At 39.0% G+C, this 22,288-nt stretch overlaps 1 protein-coding gene across 2 annotated transcripts in view; it reads left to right on the forward strand.

The window, feature by feature from the left end:
• The first annotated feature begins 11,521 nt into the window (after nucleotides 1-11,521).
• ATF7 (activating transcription factor 7) overlaps nucleotides 11,522-22,288 on the forward strand; it is a 96,385-nt gene continuing 85,618 nt past the window's right edge. The window contains exon 1 of one of the 2 annotated variants that reach the window (XM_006869951.1): nucleotides 11,522-11,602. The gene's annotated coding sequence lies outside the window, so the exon portion shown is untranslated. Of the gene's footprint in view, nucleotides 11,603-11,888; nucleotides 11,935-22,288 lie in introns of those variants that run through there. The other variant, XM_006869952.1, reaches the window with a different exon arrangement.

Below are 22,288 nucleotides of genomic sequence, written 5' to 3' on the forward strand. Positions count from 1 at the left end.
TAAGCATGGACCAATTCTTTTTGATATTTGTTGTTGTTAAGTGCCGTTGAGTTGATCCCGACCCATAGCGACCTGTATAGGGTTTCCGAGGAATGGCTGGTGAGCTTGAACCACTGACCTTGCAGTTCAAACGGCTTTGCAGTCTGGCGCATTAACCCACAGCACCACACCAGGACTCCTCTTTTTGATATAGTGACTGTGTAGTCCTTCAATCTTCTTTTGATGCTTCTTTCATCATTTAATATTTTGTGCATAGAATCCTTCAATATTGCAAGTCAATGTTTGAATTTTTTCTTCAGTTTCTTCAGATTGAGAAATGCTTAGCATGTTCCTTCATTTTGGTTTTCTACCTCCAAGTCTTTGCATATTTCATTATAATATTTCACTTTGTCTTCTCAAATGGCCCTTTGAAATTTTCTGTTCAGCTATTTTACTTCCCCATTTCTTCCATTAGCTCTAGCTTTCTTACACTCAAAAGCAAGTTTCACTGTCTCATCCATTTTGGTCTTTTCCTTCTTTCCTGTCTTTTAAATGACCTTTTGCCTTCTTCTTGTATGATATTCTGGATGTCATTCTACAACTCTTCTGGTCTTTGGTCATTAGTGTCTAATGCATCAAATTTATTCTTGAGATGGTCTCTAAATTCAGGTAGGAGATATTCAAGATCATATTTTGGTTCTCATGGACTTGTTTTAATTTTCCTCAGCTTCAACCTGAACTTACATATGAGCAATTGATAATCTGTTCCACAGTCTGTCCCTGGCCTTGTTTTAGCTAATGATATTGAGTTTCTCCACCATCTTTTGCCACAGATGTAGTCAATTTGATTCTTGTGTAGCCCAACTGGTGAGGTCCATGTATATGTTGTTTAAAAAAGGAATTTACAATGCATAAGGTGTTGGTCTTGCAAAATTCTATCATGCAATCTTCAGCATTGTTTCCATCATCAAGGCCATATTTTCCAACTACTTATCCTTCCTCTTTGTTCCAACTTTTGCATCCCATTCACCAGTAATTATCAATGCATCTCGATTGCATATTTGATCATTTTCAGACTGAAGAAATATAAGAATTCTTCAATTAATCATCACTAGTTTTAGTTTGAATAATAATGGTATTAACTGATTTTCCTTGTAAATATATCAATATGATCCTATCACAGATAGCAGTGTACTTAGATCTTGAAATTTTCTTTTTGACTATGAATTCAATACCAGTCTTCAATTTGTTGTTCCTAAACAGTAAACCATATGATTGTCTTATTCAAAATGGCCAATACCAGTCCATTTTAGCACACTACATTGCCTACTATATTGATCCTTATGTGTTCCATTTCATTTTGACAGCTTCCAGTTTTCCTAGATTCATACTTCATACATTCCATGTTCTAATTATTAATGGATGTTTGTAGCTATTTATTTTCATTTTTAGTTTTGCCCCATCAGCAAATGAAAGTTCTGAAAGCTTTGTTCTGTTGGCATCATTATGGTCAGCTCTACTTTGAGGAGGCAGTTTTTCCCCAGTTGTATTTTGAAAACCTTCCAACCTAAGTGGCTCATTTTTTGGCATGGTATCTGACAACGTCCTACTGCTATTCACAATGCTTTACTTTCCATCACTATATCTGATGATGTTTCACTTATATATCCATAAGGTTTTCAGTGGTTAACAATTCAGAAATAGTCTGCATTTCCTTCTTCCAAGTCTGTCTTACTGAAACCTGTCCACCATTGGTGATACTGCTGGTATTTAAAGTATTGGTAGCATAGTTTCCAGTATCACAGTAACAAACAAGCCACCACATAATGACAAACTGACAGATGAGTGATGGGTTTTCTGTTGTACACTTTTATTTTCTTACATTATATTTAGCACAAGTGTGACTTTTTAATTGTCTTTAATTTCTGTCTATCTGGAAATGTCATTTCATCATCATATCTGAGGAACAATTTTGCTGATTTTTGGTGGACAATTTTGTTTTCTTTCAGAGTTTCATACATATCATTCTATTGCCTTCTTGGAATCCTGGTGTGGCTCTATAGATAAGCACTGGACTGCAAACCGCAAGGTCAGGAATTTCAAAGCTACTCCTTGGAAACCCTATACAGCGGCACTATGAGTCAGAACTGACTCAACGGCACTTACCAACAACATAGTTTCTGCCAAGAAATCAGAGCTTAATGTTATTGGTTCTCATTTGTGACTGTAACTTTTCATTTTTCCTGAGCTGCTCTCAGGATTCTTTCCTGCTTTGGTTTTGGAAAGTTTGATTATAATATGTGCTGGTGGGTTTTTTGGGGGGGCCTATCCTGTTTGGGGTTCTTTCAGTTTCTTTTCCTGTTCTAGAATTCTGACCACTTACAAGTTATTCCTCTTGGTGGTGTCCCACATTAGTCTTAGGCTTTCTTCTGACTTTTATCTTTTTTTTTTTCTGATTGTTCTTTTAGCACAGTTAAATTGAGAGATTTGTCTCCAACCTCACTAATTTGACCTTCCATTGATTCAAATTTACTTCTTTTTGCTCTTTCAACATACGAGGGTAAGTCAAAAATTATCCATACTCTGGTTATATTAAAATGCCCACCTGTCTACATCCACAGTTGATGACAACATTGAACATGCATGTGAAATCATTTTGTCGAATAGATGAGTTTTTTATAGACAGTGGATTATGTGGCAAATCATTTGCAAATCACCCATGGCTCTACCTGTGAAATAATTCACAACAGACTTGGGTTTCAAAAAGTTTGTGTGAGATGGGTACTGAAACAACTTATAAAAGAGCTTGAACAGAAGTGTTTGGAGATTTGCAGACAAAATTTGGACCCATACTCGAAGGAAGGTAAAGTTCGTTTTTTTAAAAAAAAAATTGATACTATTGATGAGACATGGATTCATCATTATGAGCCTGAGAGTAAATGGCAGAGCATGGAATGGAAACTGACCAAGAAAAAGTCCAAAGTCAACCATTAGCTAGAAAACTGATGCTTACAGTTTTCTCAAGGGCCAGTACTGGAACACTATCAGGAAAAAGATTCAGCAGTGCTCATTATAGTGAGATGCTCACTGAAGAGCTGAAACCTAATCTCAGATTAATTGCAGAGGACTGCTATTCAAAGGCATGTGATCTACATGACAATGCATGTCCCCACACTTCTGCCCACTCTTGACACTGCAAAAACTTCATAAAGCATCCTCTCTGTAGTCTTGATCTTTCTTCATTGGACTTTCACCTGTTTGGTTCCACGAAACCAGTCTTTTGAGGACAAAGATTCACCTCTGATGAAGAAATGAAGACAGCAGTGCCTTTGTGGTTCACAACTCAGCCTAAAATATTTTTTAATAAGGGAATATGAAAGCTTGTTGACAGATGGACAAAGCAAGGAGATTATGTAGAAAAATGTTGTGTTTGTCTTCTCTAAAAGTTGATTAAAATAAATTCTACAGTCAGAGTATGGATAAATTTTGACTTACCTTCATACTATTTCTGTAATCTTAGTTTTAATTTTCTGGATTTCTATTTGCAGATTTTGTATAGTTTCTAATTTTTCATTTATTTTGCCCATATTTTCTTTAATGTTTTCCTGAATTCTTCTAAAGCTTTTTCTGTGTTCACCTTTCTTTCATCTGTAGTTTTCTCCCTGTGTCTCTCAATCTGTTGATGGTACCTACATATCATTATTTTGAAATCTTTGTCAGGTAGTTTCAATATCTTTTCATACTCAGCAACATTTTTCTGCCTCTGCCTCTTGTTTGAACTGTCTTGTTTCTTTGTGTAAACTAACATTGTTGTCTTTGAGACATTGTGCTGACATTATATTTATATTTAATTGATGATTGTATTTTGTGTTCCTAGGCACTCACCATCTGCCTCCTGGTGGGTGTGATTAGAAAATGGTCATGTGTGCACAATTATCTGTTCACCATTCATGCAGCTTAGTTCAAGGTGGGTTTGACTAGTGTTGACCATCTATCATTGAGCAGGTGGTATAAGAGTTGGTAATGATTCTTGCCCAGTGGTTGGGACTGGCCTGTATGGTCATGGTTGCTCTTTCCTGTCAGGTGGAATAAGTGGGGGAAAAGTACACACAAGAAAAACAAACTCACAAACAGTGAAAAAATATATAATAAGGGAGGGGGGGAAGGCATCAGCAAGAAAAAATAATGTAATAACTAAAAAGAGAAAAAAGGAAAGGAAAATAAAACCATGGAAGAAAAAAAAATAAAAACAATGAAACTGTAAACAAAACTAGATAGAGTGAAGAAGAAAAGAAAGATAAGAGATGAGTAAAGAAAAAACTAGAAGAGAAAAAGTAATAAAAGAAAAAAGTAAAGAGAAAAATAAGAGAAGAGAAGGGAAGATGGAGAAAAAAGACAAAGAAAACAACAATAATGGAAAAAACTAGGACAGGGCCAGAAAGGAGAAAACTGTGGCATCTCCTGCCAGCTACGGATTTGAGGTGAAGGATGAGAGAGTGGTTGGTGTATCAGCCCTAGATGAAACTCCTATAGCCCTAGGTGTTGTCTACATTAAGGGCACCCAGTCTAGAAGTAGTTCATGCAGGCTATAATGGTGGAAGGAACTCTTTCAGGCCCAGAAGAAAGCTGAGGGCAGCCAGCACAACTAGTTATGAGAGTTCCTGCTAGTCTATGGCTTGCTGGGCACTGGCTGCATACATTCTGCAGGTCTGAAGAAGCAGAGGTGATCTGCCTCCAGGTGCCAAGGTGGTATAGCTGGTGTCCAACTCACAATAGTATGACTCATAACAGCATTGTTCCAACTTCTGGCAGATCAGAGCTGTTCTGGGGTGGATTAGGGTGAGAGTTGATCATGCCTCTAGTCACCAGGAGAATGTGGAGAACAAGAGAGAATTATACCTTTCTCATTGCAGCCACCAGTGTGTATCAGACCACAGCTCAGATCCAATACTTCTCACAAATGTTCAAAATGACTGTGCTGAGTTAGGCCAACCTGACAGTTCGCTTTTCCATCTCCTTTCTTATTGCCCCATGTACAGCTTCTTTTCTAGTCAGTATTCAATCCAATTGTCTATTCTTTCCTCTGAAACTCAGGGTTCCCAGATTATCACCTGTATTTGTTTCATTTGGTCTCCTGTAGGAGCTCTGTAGCATAGTGGTTACAAATCAGGCTGCTAATCTCAGGGTCAGCAGTTCGAAACTACCAGCTGTTCCGTGGGAGAAAGATGAGGCTTTCTGCTCACGTAAAGAGTTACAGCCTCAGAAACCCTGTACAGGGTTGCTATGAGTCGGAACCGACTCCACGACATATAACAACAACAAATCTTTGATGTAGGGGGTCTGTGTAACATGCTTGCCTAGTTCATCATCTTGCCAGAAACTGTTTAATTATCTTTATTTAGAGATAATGTGTACACATGCCAATTCGACAAGGGGAAGAATATGATAGTTCAGGTTATTTGTCAATTTGGTTGGCCAAGATTCTTAGTGGTTTTATAATATGATATAATCACTCTCCATTTTGTGATCTGATATGAACAGCCAATTAATTGAAAAAGGAGTTTCCTTGGGGGTGTGGCCTGTATCCAATATATGTGAATGTTTTGGCAAAGCTCACTCTTTCTCAATCCTACATCCAACTCTCATCATCCTCTGACCTTTGGTTCTTGGTATGTCATCTGCAGATTTTGGGTTCATCAACCACTGCAACCATGTGCATCAGGAGAACTTTCACAACTTCCAATTTTCCAGCCTGACCCCTGAAATACAAATTTGGGACTTGTCACTTTGCTTGCTTTTTGCTGGGTCTGACTACTGCATCTGGTTCAATATCCACATCCAAAACAAGGCCAGGAGCAAACTGTGAAACAGAACATCAATTGCTCATATGTAAATTACTCACTGTCCACCTTTCACATACATATAAGGTTATTAGAAATACCATGCATTGGGTCAGGTGCACCGTAGTCCTCAAACTGACATCTTTGCTCTTGAACACTTTAAAAAGGTCTTGTGCAGCAGATTTGCCTAATGCAGTATGTCGTCTGATTTCTTGACCACTGCTTCCATGAGTGTTGAAGGTTGATCTGAACTAAATGAAGTCTTTGATAACTTCAATCTTGTCTCCGTTTATATGAATGTTGTTTATTTGTCCAGTGGTATGGATTTTTGTTTTCTTTACATTGAGGTGCAACCCATACTGAAGGCTATGGTCTTCAATCTTCATCAGTAAGCATTTCAAGTCCTCTTTACTTTCAGCAAGCAAGGTTGTATCATCTGCATATTGCAGGTTGTTAATGAGTCTGCCTCTAATCCTGATGCCACGTTTTTCTTCATATAATCCAGCTTTCCACAGAAGTAGTCAATTTGATTTATGTGTAATCCAGCTGGTGAGGTCCATGTGTAGAATCGTCTTTTATGTTGTTTTAAAAAGGTATTTACACCGATTTGACCTGGCTTCAATGACTGGATGATCAGAGCTAAACTAGAAGAAAGAAGAGGAAAAAAAAAAAGAGTAATCTGATAAAATTTGATGAACTTGACCTACACCTATGGATGCAGTAGCTCAAAAGAGGGAAAAAATCTTTACAGCAAGGATCATTCCCACCCTTTCCATACACAGAGTAGACAGGGATGGGCGATTTGGACATTGGCTACCGAAAATGGGGGTGCTACAAAGGCAAGAAGTGACTGGCTTACAAGCTTTCAAGAGGGAGCCTAGATCCAGAGGAAGTGGAGGAAGGTAGAATCTCCACTGCGTAGTATACAATTTGTCTGGGCGGGGCTGATGAAAGGAGATGCAGATAGGTCTCTTGTGATACAATGGTGAATAATTGTTATCAGGACTGATTGTGAGGGTTGGGAATGTAAAGGCAGACATTTTGTAGCAAAAGGAGGGGAGTGATTAACTTTGTAGTCTAGGAGCTAAGGTCCCTGGGACCACCAAGGGAGAAGAGCGGAGAGCGGGACCCTACCCAGAGAAGCAGTGACACCAGAGATGGAGGCAGAGACGATGACGTGGAGAGATGAGGCAACTGGGGACTTTAAATCCAGAGAGGGAGAAGGGCTGTATGCTGACGACCAGGGGTGGGGGGAGGCTTGCAGGGTACACCCTTTGGTTGGTTGATGATACATGGAGGGGACTGTAACCATGGCAAGAAACGATATACGACAGGATGAATGTAAGGCTAATGTTTTCCCATGTAAACTATCACATAATTCACAATAAAACATTTTTTAAAAAGTATTTACAATTAATAAGTCATTGGTACAAAATTCTATCATGTGATCTCAAGCATCATTTCTATCACCAAGCCCATATTTTCTAAAGATTGATTCTTCCTCTTTGTTTCTAACCTTTGCCTTCCAATCACCAGTAATTATTGATGTTGATTGATAAACATCTTGATTGCATGTTTGAACAACTTCAGACTGAACAAGTTGGTAGAATTCTTCAGTTTTATCATCACTGGCTTTAGTGGTTAGTGCGTAAATTTGAATAATAGTTGTATTAACTGGTCTTCCTTGTAGGTATATGGATATTATCTTATAGACAGTGCTGTACTTCAAGATAGAACTTGAAATGTTCTTTTTGATGATGAATGTGACACCATTCCTTTTCAATTTGTCATTCCTGGCATAGTAAGCCATGTGACTTGATTGTCAAATCAAAATGGCCAATACCAGTCCATTTCTGCTCATTAATGCCTAGGATATCGATGTTAATATACTCCACTTCATTTTTCACAACTTCCAATTTTCCTTGATTCATACTTCATAATTCAATCTTTTGATTATTAATGGATGTTTACAGCAGTTTCTCATCATTTTAAGTTGTGCTCCATTATTAGCAAATGAAAGTTCCGAAAGCTTTATTCCATTCATATCATCACGGTCAACTCTACCTTGAGGAGGCAAATTTTCCCCAGTCATATTTTAAGTGCCTTCCAACCTGAAGGGCTCATCCTCTGGCACGATATCTAATATATTCTGGTACTATTCATCATGTTTCAATATTCAATATTCTGGTGGTTATCTGACAGTGTTCCACAGCTATTCATAAGGTTTTCAGTGACTAAATATTTGCAAGTAGTCTGTATCTCCTTCTTCCTGGTCTGTCTTAGTCTGGAAGTTCATCTGAAACCTGCTCACCATGGGTGACCCTGCAGGTATTTAAAATACCGGTGGCATAGCTTTCAGAATCATGGTAACATACAAGCCACCATAGTATGACAAACTGACAGACGAGTCATGGTGGTGAAATGTAGAGTCATCGGAAAAAAGGAAGATCCTCAAAGAAATGGATTGGCACAGTGGCAGCCACAATGGGCTCAAACATAACAATTATGAGTTTGGCACAGGACCAGGCAATATGTTGTTTTGTTGTGCATACGGTCACTATGAGTCAGAACTGACTTGATGGCCCCTAACAACAACAGAGCCCTGGTGTAGCACTGTAAAATAAGCACTGACTGGACTGCTAACCACAAGATTGGCGGTTTAAACCTATCAGTCACTCCTTGAAAGCCCTATAGAGGGTCGCTATGAATCAGAACTGCTATGGAGGCAGTTAAAAACAAGTTAACCCAGGCTTACGATAAAATCTTCTTTCCTCAAACTGCCCTTTTAAAATTTCTGTTAACTCTATTATTTCATCTTTTCTTCCCGTGGCTTTAGCTTCTCTGTGTTTAAGAGCAAGTTTCAGCATCTCGTCTGACATCTGTTTTGGTCTTTTCTTTCTTTCCTCTCCTTTTAGTGATCTTTGCACTTGATGTTTCCGATATTGGCTCCTTATAGTTCAAGTCCTGGTTCAAATATTACTTCCTTAAAGAGGCTTTTTTCCCCAGGTGTTTCAATGGGAATTCACTTAAGGAAGAGAATTTTCCTTTCTCTTAAGGAATCTTGGTGGTGCTATGGGTTATGCATTTGGCTGCTTATCTCTACGTCAAAGGTTCAAATCAACCAGTTCTTCCACAGGAGAAAGATGAAGTTATTTGCTCCCTTAAGATTTAGTCTTTAAGACTCAATGGGAATACACGCTGTGATTGGTGACCACGCTCGACACCGATAAGGAGAAGTGAGGGAAAACAGCAATGAAGCGATGAGCTAAGCCCTACAATGTTCAATAGACTTCTGTGAACCCGGGTGAAGTCCTGGTTGGCCAGCAGTGTGGCAAGACCTGGGGACTCTTGGGCCCAGAGTCAGTGACATAGCCACAGAAGACTAGAGTGAAGAGTGAAGCGTCCAGCTGATAAGAAGAGAGGGCATATGTATAAGAACACCCACACTTGCAGATAATACCCACTTATCCTGGCTTCAGTGACTGGATGATCAGAGCTCAACCAGAAGTAAAAAGAAGAGGGGAAAAAAAAGTATTCTCATACAATTTGATGAACTTGACCTACACCTATGGAAGCAGTAGCTCAAAAGAGGGAACAAGTCCTTACAGCAAGAATCATTCCCACCCCCTCCACACACGGGATGGGCAACTTGGACATTGGCAACCCAAAATAGGGGGATGGGGGGCTACAAAGGCAAGAAGTGACTGGCTTACAAGCTTTCAAGAGGGAACCTAGATACAGAGGGCTTGGAGGAAGGTAGAATCTCCAGGGAGTAGTAAATAGTCTGACTAGGCGGGGCTGATGCAATGAAATGCAGATGGGTCTCTTATGATACAATAGCGAATAATTGTTATCAGGACTGACTGTGAGGGTCGGAAATGTAAAAGTAGACTTTTTATAGCAAGGATGGGAGTGATTAACTTTTCAGTCTAGGAGCAGAGGTCCCTAGGACCATCAAGGGAGAAGAGCAGAGAGCGGGACCCTACCCAGAGAAGCAGTGATGCCTGAAATGGAGGCAGAGACAATGACGTGGAGCGATGGAGCAGCTGGAGATTTTAGATCCAGAGAGGGAGAGCGATTGTGTGCTGAAGACCTGGAGGTTACAGGGGAAGGATTGCGTGGAGGGGATTGCAACCATGGCAATGAGAGGATATAAGATAGAATGAATGTAAAACTAATGTTCTCCCATGTAAACTATCACATAATTCACAATAAAACATTTAAGAAAAAAAAAAACATTTAGTCTTGAAAAACTGTATTGTGTCACTGAGTCAGTATCTATTCAATGGCAATGGGTTTTTGTTATTTTTCCTGTTTTACTCTGAAGCATTAATTATTTTATGAAATATTGGTTTTTATTGGCTTATTAACTCTCTTTCCTTCCCCACTGGAATAGAAATTTCATCAGCATGGGGACCTGGTCTGTCTGTTCGTCTTAGGTCCCATTAGGTATTTGTGAAAATTCTTGCAGAGTATTCAACACAGTGCTTTAAGAAAAATCTCTGGTTTCATATGCATTATCTTATTTAATCATTACAACGTTAGTCCCATTGTACAGAAGCTCAGAAAAATATCTCACCCAAAGCCATAGGGCTAGTAAATGATAGAACTGGGACTGCTTAGCTTATGGATTGCTTTTGCCAATACATTCATACCACTTCTAAGGGCTGAGAGTCTTTTAGTTTGCCATTAAGAAAGTGATGACTCTGGCAGACAGTAGAAACAACCTGAACATTTTTCATTTTGAAAAAAATCTAATGGAAGATTTTACTTAATTTCTAGATGATGCCTTATTTTTACATATACAATACATACACAATTTTACATAACCAATCATTGATCACTGCTATCCCTTTCCAAATTGTTTCTCCATCATTAATGCAAACTCATTGCTCATTAAGCTTCTCCTCTAACTTTTCGAGTTGTACATTTAAGAAATCTTGTACATTTAAGAAACCTTGTACATTTAAAAAAGTTCCCAGTTACTGAGTTTGAATTCTATTACTTCCCACCAGCACTAGGATTCCGCGGGAGAAAGATGAGGCTTTCTGCTCCCATAAAGATTTACAGCCTCGGAAACCCTGAACAGGGTCGCTATGAGTTGGAACCGACTCCACGGCACATAACCACCATCACCACTTCCCACCAAGAGAAAGAACATAACTTTGTTTGAGACTCTGAATCCCTTTGTGTGTGTTTGTTTCTTGATTGAAAAGCAACAGTAACAAAAACCCCAGCTTTATTAAGGTATAAATTACTCCTGGTTTTAAAAGTACACTCCTTTGAAATCTCATCCCCTGGAATACTCCTATTTACTTCACGTTTAGGTCCTCCCATCCAAATCCCACACCCATTTAGTCCATTCTGACTCATAGAGACCCTATAGGACAGAGAAGAACTGCCCTACAGGGTCTCCAAAGCTGTTATCTTTATAGTCGCTGAGTGCTCCACCACTACACACACCTATAAAACTTCTTTCCTTTCCCTCTTTGATGCCGCAGCAAAACACGTGACTTGTGTGTACACTATTCGCTCAGACTCCCTCCCTTCGCACCTTGTGTGCCCGGCCTCCGCTTTTCTTAGAGCCCCGCCCTCAGCCCCTTTCCAACTCAGTCTCCACAGATCTCGCCCTTCCCCCCTCCCCCCCCCACGTATCGCGAGAGGTGAGAGCGCCTAGCCGGACGGGAGAAAAGTATCTGCTACGCTGAGGGGGGAAAGAAGGAGCCGGAGAAAGATTGTGGGACCGAGCTTGGGCGGAAGGGAGGCGACGGAGCTACCAGCGGGTGAGTCTTGTTCATATTAGTTAGTCCATGATCTGACGGGAGTAGCCCCTTCAACTCTGGCCAGTCCCAACGTCCCAGACCACGGTCTCCCCTCCCAGTCCGTGTTGGACGGGGGCGCAGAGGCGGTGGCCGGGCCCTGTCTGAAGAAGAGGGTGGGGCACAGGGTAAAACCGACCAATAAAAGAAAAGGAAGTTATGATTGGCGGCAATGAGCACTAATAGGAGGTTGCCTTTACGTTGCGGAGTGCCGCCCCCGTTCTTTCCCTCCTCCCGCCTCCTTCCTTTAGGGGGAAAGGCGGGGCCTGAGGCCTGAAGTGTGCGGAGAACTTGGGGTAAGTAGCCCCGGGGGGCACAGGGCGTGGCAAGGAGAGGGGAGTTGAATCCTGGGGGAAGGGAAGTCTAGTGGAGCGTAATGGAAGGGTCTTGGGATGGAGTGAAATGGGTTAGAGAGGAAGGGTTCTAAACTAGGTTAAGACCCAGGACCTCCCAAAGAGTGGACTTAAGGGTCTGGCATAGGCATAGGCAGGAAGTGAGGATCAGTGGGTGAGAACTTGGAATCTTGATAAGGTGAAACTATAGCATTGGAGTTAGCTGGAAAGGTTGGGGTAAATCATTGGAAATGAGGGTCCTGGCATTTTGGTTGATTTAAGAAAAAGAAAATCAGGGACATGATATCAGAGAGAAAGTAGGGATTTGGACATTGAGTGAATTTTAAGTCAGGAAGACTTAATAGAGTAGGCTGAGTAATCAAAAGACATGGCTTTGGGAAGGGTGTGGGAGTCAGGAGTGGTAGGGGATGTTTTTGGAAAGAAGACAGCTAACAGATTCAGCTGTCTTGGTATCTGAAGAAAGCTAGGGTATTGATTTTAGGACTTCTGGTGGGTATGGTAGTGACACTGGTGGCCCACTTGCAGGAATGCAGTAATAGAGGAAAAATAGAACACTTTCATCACTACTACTCTGATTTTCTTTTTCTCTTTCCACACTTCAACCTCCTCCTGAACACAGGGATGTGGATTGGAACTTAAGCGGTCCAAAATGGAGCTCCATAGGGACTTATATGTTACCCTGATTTGCTTGTTATGCTCACTGACTGGGGTGTTTACTACCCAAGACACTTCCTACCCAGATTCCCATGTTACTACTTTCCTAACTTTAAAAGTTTGTTTTTTATTCAACAGAGGGTGTTTTGCTATTTCTAGGGGTCCTGCCAGTTAAGTGGAAGTTAGTGGGTATGCAAAGTTTTCCCAGCAAGCTCACTTGATTCCTGTGTTTAACATCTTTGCAGTAAACTAAGTAATTCTTGAAAAGACATATCTTTATAGGCATTCTAAGTACAGAAAAATATACTAAAATGAGTTTGTTTTGATAATTGTAACAGATTCTCAAAGAGTTATTCAAATGGATGGTTATAATTAGTTTAAGTACTTTTTTTATATCATATCAAAAGAATAGACATATTTCAGGAAAGTGAAAATTTTTTGTTTCTTTCTGTGTGGACCCAGAACCTAAAGATATGTCATAATATCTGAAGGCAAGGGTTGGGGAAATCAAACTCAATTTGTACTTAAGCATGGAGGATATAAGGTAAGTGGAAGCTATTGCGAAATGTAACATGTTTGTAAGAAAAGAAGCTAAAGAAAAGTTTGGCAGCTATACTAAGTAGTCTTACCAGTTTGTTTTTATTTTGTTCGGAAAAGGGACAGGCCTTTGCCCTTTAGTAGTTGTATATCATTTAATTATGAATTGAAATAATGCAGCCACTTATTAACAACTGCTTTTGCATAGATTTTTCTTTATGTTCTTTCTCTTCACCTTTTACTTTTGAGAAGCAAAGTATTTTGAAATACTAATAAAGCTTGAAGAGAGAAGCCAGAGTGTAGTTTTGTATTGACCTGAGGTTTTCAGAAACCATTTGAAGTTTTCCTCTTTACTGAATGTTGCCCCTATTTGGAGACCAATTAATTACTCACCCTTTAGCATTAATTTCTAAATTGGGTAGTTCACTTTAACCTACCCACTGCCATGAGTGAATTCCAACTCATAGAGACCTTGTGTAGGGTTTCTAAGGCTGTACATCTTTATGGGAGCAGAAAGCCTCATCTTTCTCCCGTGGAGCGGCTTGTGATTTTGAACTGCTGATCTTGTGGATAGCAGTCTGGTACTTATCCTACAGTACCATCATGGCTTCTTAATTTACATGAAGAGTATTGCTTATTGGACATTCAACCATCCTGGCAACTGCACACAAAAAATATTCAGTGAGAGAGCAGAGTCCTTGTTTTTTCCTTTCATCCTAGAATTTGTGATGGCTTTTTTGGACATTATTAAATGCAAGGCTTTTTTCTCCCTCTCATTAGTGTACCACTTAGCAAAGAGTTAGAGAGCAGTAACACTGTTCCAGCTTTTAACTTGTGGGATCAAAATTTATACCCTGTTGGTAGTTTCAGTGTTCTAATTTTTAAGCACCTTTGTTTATTATGAATTTTAAATGTTAATAGCCAGCCATCCTTACTGGATCTTGTTTCCTTTTGTCTCCCCAGTTTGAACTCAAAGTGAAAATTAAGTTTCAGTCAGCTTGTAAGGGACTACTTTGCCTTAATTTAAGTTCCTAGCTCTGTCTGAATGCAGCTGCTCTGAAGTCCTCAACAAGTTGTTGTTTTGAGCATGTCAAGACTGAATTTTTCCTAGGTTTCAGTAGAAGGGGTCTGTTAAGGAGGAGCCTTTTCTTTGAAAGGGAATTTTAGGTGGAGTAAACAGTACAGCCATGTAAATGTCTAATAAAGGCAGCTCTTTTCTCGACACTAGTTGGCAGGTTGGCATATAATTGTCCCTTATCCCTTGATAAAGGTACTGAAGTTAAGGTGCAGATGTTTCATTGAGAAGAACAAATACATCATTCATTTTAAAAGAAGCTGTAATTTTTTTGTTGGTAGTTTCTCTGAAAATGGTACTATGGTTTTAGAATTCATGAAGTCTTCCCTCTATTTAGAAACATGTCAGAGAAACAATTGTTAAGCTTCTCTGATATGTACCCATTTTTAAATATTGCAGACTAACAAACTGATTCAATCTGTTTGGGAACCAAGTATATTAATATAATGTGAAAATGCATTATATTTGAAGTCCTTGATAGGTGATCTTTTAACTTCTGAATGCTGCAAGGAAGAGGTCCCCACTACACAGCTAGCTACCCTACTTCATTATTGGAGTTCTACTTTTAGAGCATTCTTTATATTGTGCTGAAGCTCATTAAGTTCTTCCATGTAATAATGCTAAGACAATATACACACACATTTCCATTTGGTGTAGGTTTTTATATACGACAATAATAAACCTAATTCTGAGCATGATAGCCCTTCAAGTATTTCATGACAATTATGCCCTGGTAAGCACTTCTGGTGTGGCACTGTAGGATCAGTATTAGACTTTGAACCACAAGGTCAGTAGTTCAAACCCACCAGCTACTCCTTGGAAACCCTATACAAGGTTGCAACTGACTTGACATCATTTAACAACAATAACAATAACCTAGTAAGGCTTTTCTTTTGGGGTAAATATTCCAAACTTTTTCAGCCATTCCTTAAATGACATTTTTAATGTGTTTCATGCTCCTCATCAAAATAGTTACTGGAGTTTTCAGGGTTTCTTTTATAGATCTGACTATAAACATCTCAGGTCAATATAAACTACAGGGGAGAAAACAGCTTTTTTATTGGACTCTGTGGTGCTGTGGGCAGTTGTTTGAATTGCAAAGTCAGTGGTTCAAGCTCACCACTCGCTCCTTGGAAACCCTCTACAGGGTTGCTATGGGTCGGAATTGACTTCATGGCACTTAACAACAACATACTTCATTTGAAGGAGCTCTGTGGTTGGGTAGTGATTATGAGTCAGGCTGCTAACCTCATGGTCAGCAGTTCGAAACTGCCAACAGTTCCATGGGAGAAAGATGAGGCTTTCTGCTCCTGTAAAGATTTACAGCCTCAGAAACCCTATGCAGGGTCACTATGAGTTGGAACCGACTCCACGGACACCACCATATCTCTGTTGGAGTCCTGGTGTAGCACTGTGGGTTAATGCACCGGGCTGAAAATTTGGTTTGAACTGCAGGGTCGGTAGTTCAAGCTCACCAGCTGCTCCTCAGAAATCCTATATAAGGTCACTATGGGTCAGAACTGACTCAACGGCACTTAACAACAACAACATACCTCTATTGTTAAAGTCTAAGAGCACACTAATTTGTGAAGTTGGTTTCTTTCATATAACAGGACTTTACATTTACCCTTGTAATTAACATCTTATTAGTTTTTGGCTTATTGTTTTAGCTTGGTAATGTTATTCAGTGTCTTGTCCATTCCTCATACCTTTGTATTATTGATATATTTGATAAACATTACACCTGTTGTTCATTGGTAAAGATGAGTAAGGGTGAAATAGTGCTCTCTGGGTTAAAGCATTGGATCGCAAGGTTGGTTTGAACCACAAGGTTGGTGGTTCAAACTCACCAGCTGTTCCTTGGAAACCCCGTACAGGGTTGCTATGAGTTGGAACTGATTCAACAGCACTTAACAACAACAAGTGCTATACGACAGAGCCCTGGTTGGCACTGTAGGATAAGCATTGGACCACAAGGTTGGTTTGAACTGCAAGGTCAATGGTTCAAACTCACCAGCCACTTCTTGGAAACCCTATACAGCGCCACTATGAGTCAGAATTGACTTGACGGCACTGAACAACAACAATAGTGTTATACAACATGAGTAAACTATCATTAAACCAAAACTAAGCCAGTTATAAGGAGCTCTGGTAGCATAGTGGTTACGAATCGGGCTACAAACCGCAAGGTCAGCAGTTCGAAACTACCAGCTGTTCCGCGGGACAAAGATGAGGCTTTCAGCTCCCATAAAGATTTACAGCCTCGGAAACCTTGTACAGAGTTGCTATGAATTGGAACCGACTCTACAGCACATAACAACAACAACAACAAGCCAGTTATAGTCGAGTTGCTCCTGACTCCTGGTGACACCATTTGTGTCAGAGTAGAGCTGTGCTTTTTAGGGTTTTCAATGACTGAAATTTCAGAAGAAGATTGCCAGGTCTTTCTTCCTGATGCCTTTAAGTAGACTCGAATTGCCAGTCTTTTGGTTAGCAGTCCAACACTTAAACTATTTTGTGCTACCCACGACACCCAGACTATCATTAAGTTGACTTTAATCCATTACTCAACCTTTTGCATACAATTCAGTTATGAACACACTTGCTCTTTTATCATATAACCTGAATTTTCTATGAAGTATCAAGAGTAACTGTGAGGTGCCTTGTTGAAATTCAAATATATTCTGTCTCTCACATATCATTGAGTCCCCAGGCCGGTTACTCTGTCAGAAAAAGAAAACAAATTAAGCATTAGTTGCTCTTAGTTATTTTATGTTAATGTTTAGAGATCACCATATTACTTGCTAATTATTCATCTATTCAACAATTCATTTTAGATTTTTTTCTGGGCAAAGATACCTATTTTACCTGTCTGTTGTCAGAAGGAACCAAGTCATTGGAGAGGGATATCATGTTTGGTAAGGTGGAGGGTCAGAGAAAATGAGAAAGACCCCCAGCGAGATGGAGTGGCAGTGACAGCATCCATGGGCTGAAATGTGGCAACAGTTGTGAGGTTAGCCCAGGACCTGGTGGTGTTTTTGTTCTGTTGTGCATAGGGTCGCTATGAGTTGGTATCGACTTCATGACATCTAACAACAACAACATAATTTTTAGAATCTGACTTCTCCCCTATTTTAAAAAATTTTCTAATCCCCCTCCCTCATATCTAAAATTTCTGATCTCATTTTCTTTTTTATAATTATAAAGACAACTAAGTACTTATTCATAGTTGCATATTTTCTTCCATCAAGTAAATACTATATTTGAAATAAATTTTTTAAAAAGTCATTCCCCAAACATTTTAAATTACAAATTGAAGAATTAAACTGGCTCATATACCAGTTATCTTGTAACTTCTCCATACTATTGACACCTCTAATTTAGACCTGTGCAAGAAGGATGAGATTTATAACCTTAGAAACAATAAGGGACAGTTCTACTCTGTCGTATAAGGTCACTATGAATTGGAATCAACTTGATGGCAGTGGGAATTTAGACCTAACTCTTCATTTTCTAGAAAACCTTTACCAATTCTCATACATATTATTGTTGTTACGTGCCGTGGAGTCGGTTCCGACTCATAGCTACCCTGTACATGGTTTCTGAGGCTGTAAATCTTTACGGGAGCAGAAAGCCTCATCTTTGTCCCGCAGAACAGCACGTAGTTTCGAACTGCTGACTGTGAGATTAGCAGCCTCATATCCACGACGCTACCAGAGCTCCTCATATGTTGTTAAGTGCCGGAAAGTTCTAAAAGTTCATGGAAAAATTTCACTATCTTTAAGTTCCATTTTTCCATGAACATTTTGAAGCCCCTCTCATGTGTATATGTGTGTCCTTTAAAATATATACATATAAATACTTGTCATTTGTTATATATATTTTTTGTTGTTGTTGTTGGTAAGTGCCTTCAAGTCGGTTCTGACTCATAGCGAACCCTGTATAGGGTTTCTGAGGAATGGCTAATAAATTTGAACCGCTGACCTTGTTGTTCAAACTGACCTTGGGGTCCAGTGCTTATCCTACAGCATCACACCAGGACTCCTATATATATACATACATACAAAAAAATGTGTATCATTTATAATTGTAGTTTATTGATATGGTGGTCTAACTTGGCCAGGCTATGTGTGGTAATGCAAAATGGTATTACAAACAAGATAGAACTTCTCTAGGGACTAAAGGCTCTGTGTTGGCAGCCAACAACTTTCCTGCATGTTAATTTTAGACCTGACAGTTGAATTTATGTTGGAGCAATTTTAGCTGATAAATGCATTTTAAAATTTGTTCCTCTTTTGGGGTTTTAATTTTTACTTTCATTTTTTTTTTTTAATTGTAAGTTGTGAATGAAAATGTGTGAATTAAAGTAGCATGGAGTTAGTCATGGATGGGATGCATTCATTTCTTTTGATACCTGAACTTACTTAGCTATGAATTCTCCTGCAAAGTAAAAGGATGGAATTGGTGACCCCTCAAGGTCCTTTCCATTCCAAAAATTCATAAATAAAAGCTCAGATCAAGAAACATAGTATTGAAGAATCAGGAAGAAAAAAAGACTTTAAGGAAACTGAAATTGAAATGGTTCTACTGACCCAGTGGGAATGGATAAACAAAAAATAAGGAACATAAACGATGAGAAATAATAACTCCTATGAGCTAAAAATAAAACAAACAGATATTTTGCATTGGGTCATTTCATGCCATACAATATTTTATTATGACATTCTCTCTTCAGCATTTCCTCAGAGAACACTTAGTGTCGAAAGAATGTTGGTTTTTTTCTTTTAAATCATAGTATTTTGTTTCCTTTTCTTCTTCTTTTTCCTTTGTTTAAAAACTTTCTCCCCCTTCTAAAGAATATACTCACTACCTATATGCAATAAAACAAAATTCAGTTCGGTTTTGAAAGTAAACATATGCTTTGTAGTTTCCTTGGAGTGAAGGAGGAGTGTTATAATTTAGGATGGAACCTAACAACTACAACAATATGAAAAGATAATTTGTTAAACTGGCTTTTAAAACTTTGTAGGTAGACATCTAGGAAAATCTCGCAACTAAACCAAAGCTGAGTTAGGTGTATGAAGAATATTGAACACTAAGGGTTTATGATAACAAAATTTATTATAAACCCACTAGCTTTTTTTTAACCTTCAGGTAATTTTAATCCTAAATATTCTCATACATTTTAAACTAGACTATGTAAAAAGTTTTCTTTTTCTATTCAGTGCTCCATTTCTTCTTAATAAATAGTAGTTGATGGAAGTCTAACTGGAGCCAAAATTTACGATAAAAAGTCACTTAATGAACTTGCCGCTTGAGGCTCAGGGAACAGTGTTGTTCTGCTATAGTCCCATAGCCCCACTTTTGCACAAAATTCAACTTGCTTTCTTTAAGTGGAACAACCTCTCATATTCAGGGAGGGGGGACTTCAAAAAGTTTATGGAAAAATGGATTTGAAAGATAATAGAATTTTTACACCAACTTTTAAAAATTCCTAGGTATCTCCTTATCTGGCAGAGTACTTATTTTTGATTTAGGACCAGGGAGGTTTATGTGCTAAACTGGTCCAATTTTACTTGGGACTTACCATGCAGTAGAAAAATTACATTTTTCAGTTTTGAAAATAGGGCATAGCCATTCTTTCTGAAACTTATGCCTGACTATATTATAAGGTCAGGGTGATTTATTAAATATAACATATGAGGTGCTTCAAAAGTTCATGAAAAAATTCCATCACCTATTAATTCCACTTTTCCACAAACTTTTTGAAACCCCCTCATATGATTCCTGTAAATTATTTGTGTTGGCACCAAGTTTCTTGTCAATATTTATTTAAGCTCTTATCAAACTTGAATAGCATCATATTGATTTTATTTAACACGGTATTTCTGATACCAACATGTCTCCTATCATCTGGTTTTCTTTACTTATTTTTTAAGTTAGAAAACTACTAAGCAGTATTTTTCTAATAGTTTACAAATCATTGTTTGGGACCAGTAAGGGAGAACATCAGAATATTTAAAGTAGATCATTATGTTTCTAGTATGTGGGCAAACTTAGAAAATAGATTTCTTAATTTTTGACAGCTTCTAAGTAACTCCATGATTGTCACTGTAGGATATTGCATTTATTTCCTACATAGGACCAAATTCATACCGGGGTTTAATAATCTAGCAGGCTTACTGTGTATGTTGTTATGTTAAGTGCTGCTGAGTCGATTCCCACTCATGGTGGTTTGTGTAAGAATTTCCTAGGAGTAACAGGCGGGTTTAACGACAGCTGATCTTGTGGTTAGTGTCCATTGCTTTTCCTACAGTGCCATACCAGGCTTGTTGTTTATAGACTGTTTGAGTCCCTCAAGATGTTACATTGATTCATAAGGATCACTATTTCGGGGTAGATTGCTGCTGGTTGATTGTTTTAGAGATCGTAATTTATCTAAAAATGAGTGGGGGAAAAAACCAGCAACACTCGATTTTTGTTTGATAGTCTACCAGTTTCCAGGAAATTTTCTGCTTCCAAAATGTCCATTGAGGTTAAACATGTAGTTGTTAAGTACCATTGAGTCAATTCCGACCCATAGTGACCTGTATAGGGTTTCTGAGGAGCAGCTGGTGAGTTTGAACCGCCAATCTTACAGTTCAAAGTGACTTTGCAGTCCTGTACATTAACCCAGAGCACCATACCAGGGCTCCGAAGCCAAACGTGGTGGTGGTGTACCATGAGTCAGTTCCGACTCATAGCGACCCTGTGTAGGATATCCAAGGCTGTAAATCTTTATGAGAGCAGAAAGCCTCATCTTTCTCCCGTGGAACTGCTGGTAGTTTCGAACTGCTGCCCTTGAAATTAGCAGCCCGACTTGTAAACACTACGTTACCAGAGCTCCTTGGGGCCAAACATAGATAGGTATAATGCTCTCTAGTTATTGCTAACTTTACTTCCTGGAGTTACTTTAGCAAGTTGTTACTTCTTTGCTCATGCTTTATTAAGCTTTCTGGGGATAGTTCAAAATGATCTTTGAATCCTCCAAAAACCTAGGGAGCTTTAAAACAATATTCAATTGTGTGGTGCTGTAGAATCAGCACTGGACTGTGAACCACAAGGTCATCAGTTCAAAACCCACCTGCTGCTCTGTGGAAACCCTATACAGGGCCACTATGAGTCAGAACTAACTCAAAGGCACTTAAGAACAACAATTAGGTAGTTGCCTGTAGGAAGCAACTTCCATGATTCAGACTAATTATTCCCCTCCCACAAATCTGTTTTCAGTCATTTCCCACAAAACTATTTGGCCTACATAAGTTGGCTCCTTTCTTTGAAACCTAAACCTTTATGCCTGAACCTGAAATCCAGAAATTAATTTCAACCTTCTCTTTGATTAAAGCAATGGTCATTTCTTAAAGTAATAATCCCAAACTGGTTTTGGGACTTCTAAAAATTATTCAGGACTTCAAAAAATCTTTTGCATATATGGGTTATAGCTATTGAACTTTGGCGTATTTAAAATAAAAATTGAGAAAAAAATTCATATATATACACAGTCCTGGTGTGGCGCTGTGGGTAAATGCACCAGACTGCAAAGTCATTTGAACTGCAAGGTTCGTGGTTCAAGCTCCCCAGCTACTCCTCAGAAACCCTATACAGGGTCACTATGGGTCAGAAATGACTCGACAGCACTTAACAACAACAACAAAAAAAAATATATATATGGAGCTCTGGTAGCGTATGGTTACTGATTGGCCTGTGAACCTCAAGGTCAGTAGTTCGAAACTACCAGCTGCTCCACAGAAGATAGATAAGGCTTTCTGCTCCCGTAAAGATTTACAGCCTTGGAAACCCTGTTCAGGGTTGCTATGGGTCAGAACCGATATATAGTTGTGAAGATTTAAATCCTGATATTTGTCATAATTTAAGATATCTTTATTGACCATGTGTTTTGATGAATCATATATATATATATATTATTGTTGTTAAGTGCCATCGAGTCGGTTCCGACCCATAGCGACCCTGTGTAGGGTTTCCAAGGAGCAG

This window comes from Chrysochloris asiatica, unplaced genomic scaffold (assembly GCF_000296735.1).
Source record: "Chrysochloris asiatica unplaced genomic scaffold, ChrAsi1.0 scaffold00138, whole genome shotgun sequence".
In the NCBI taxonomy this organism is placed as follows: domain Eukaryota; kingdom Metazoa; phylum Chordata; class Mammalia; order Afrosoricida; family Chrysochloridae; genus Chrysochloris; species Chrysochloris asiatica.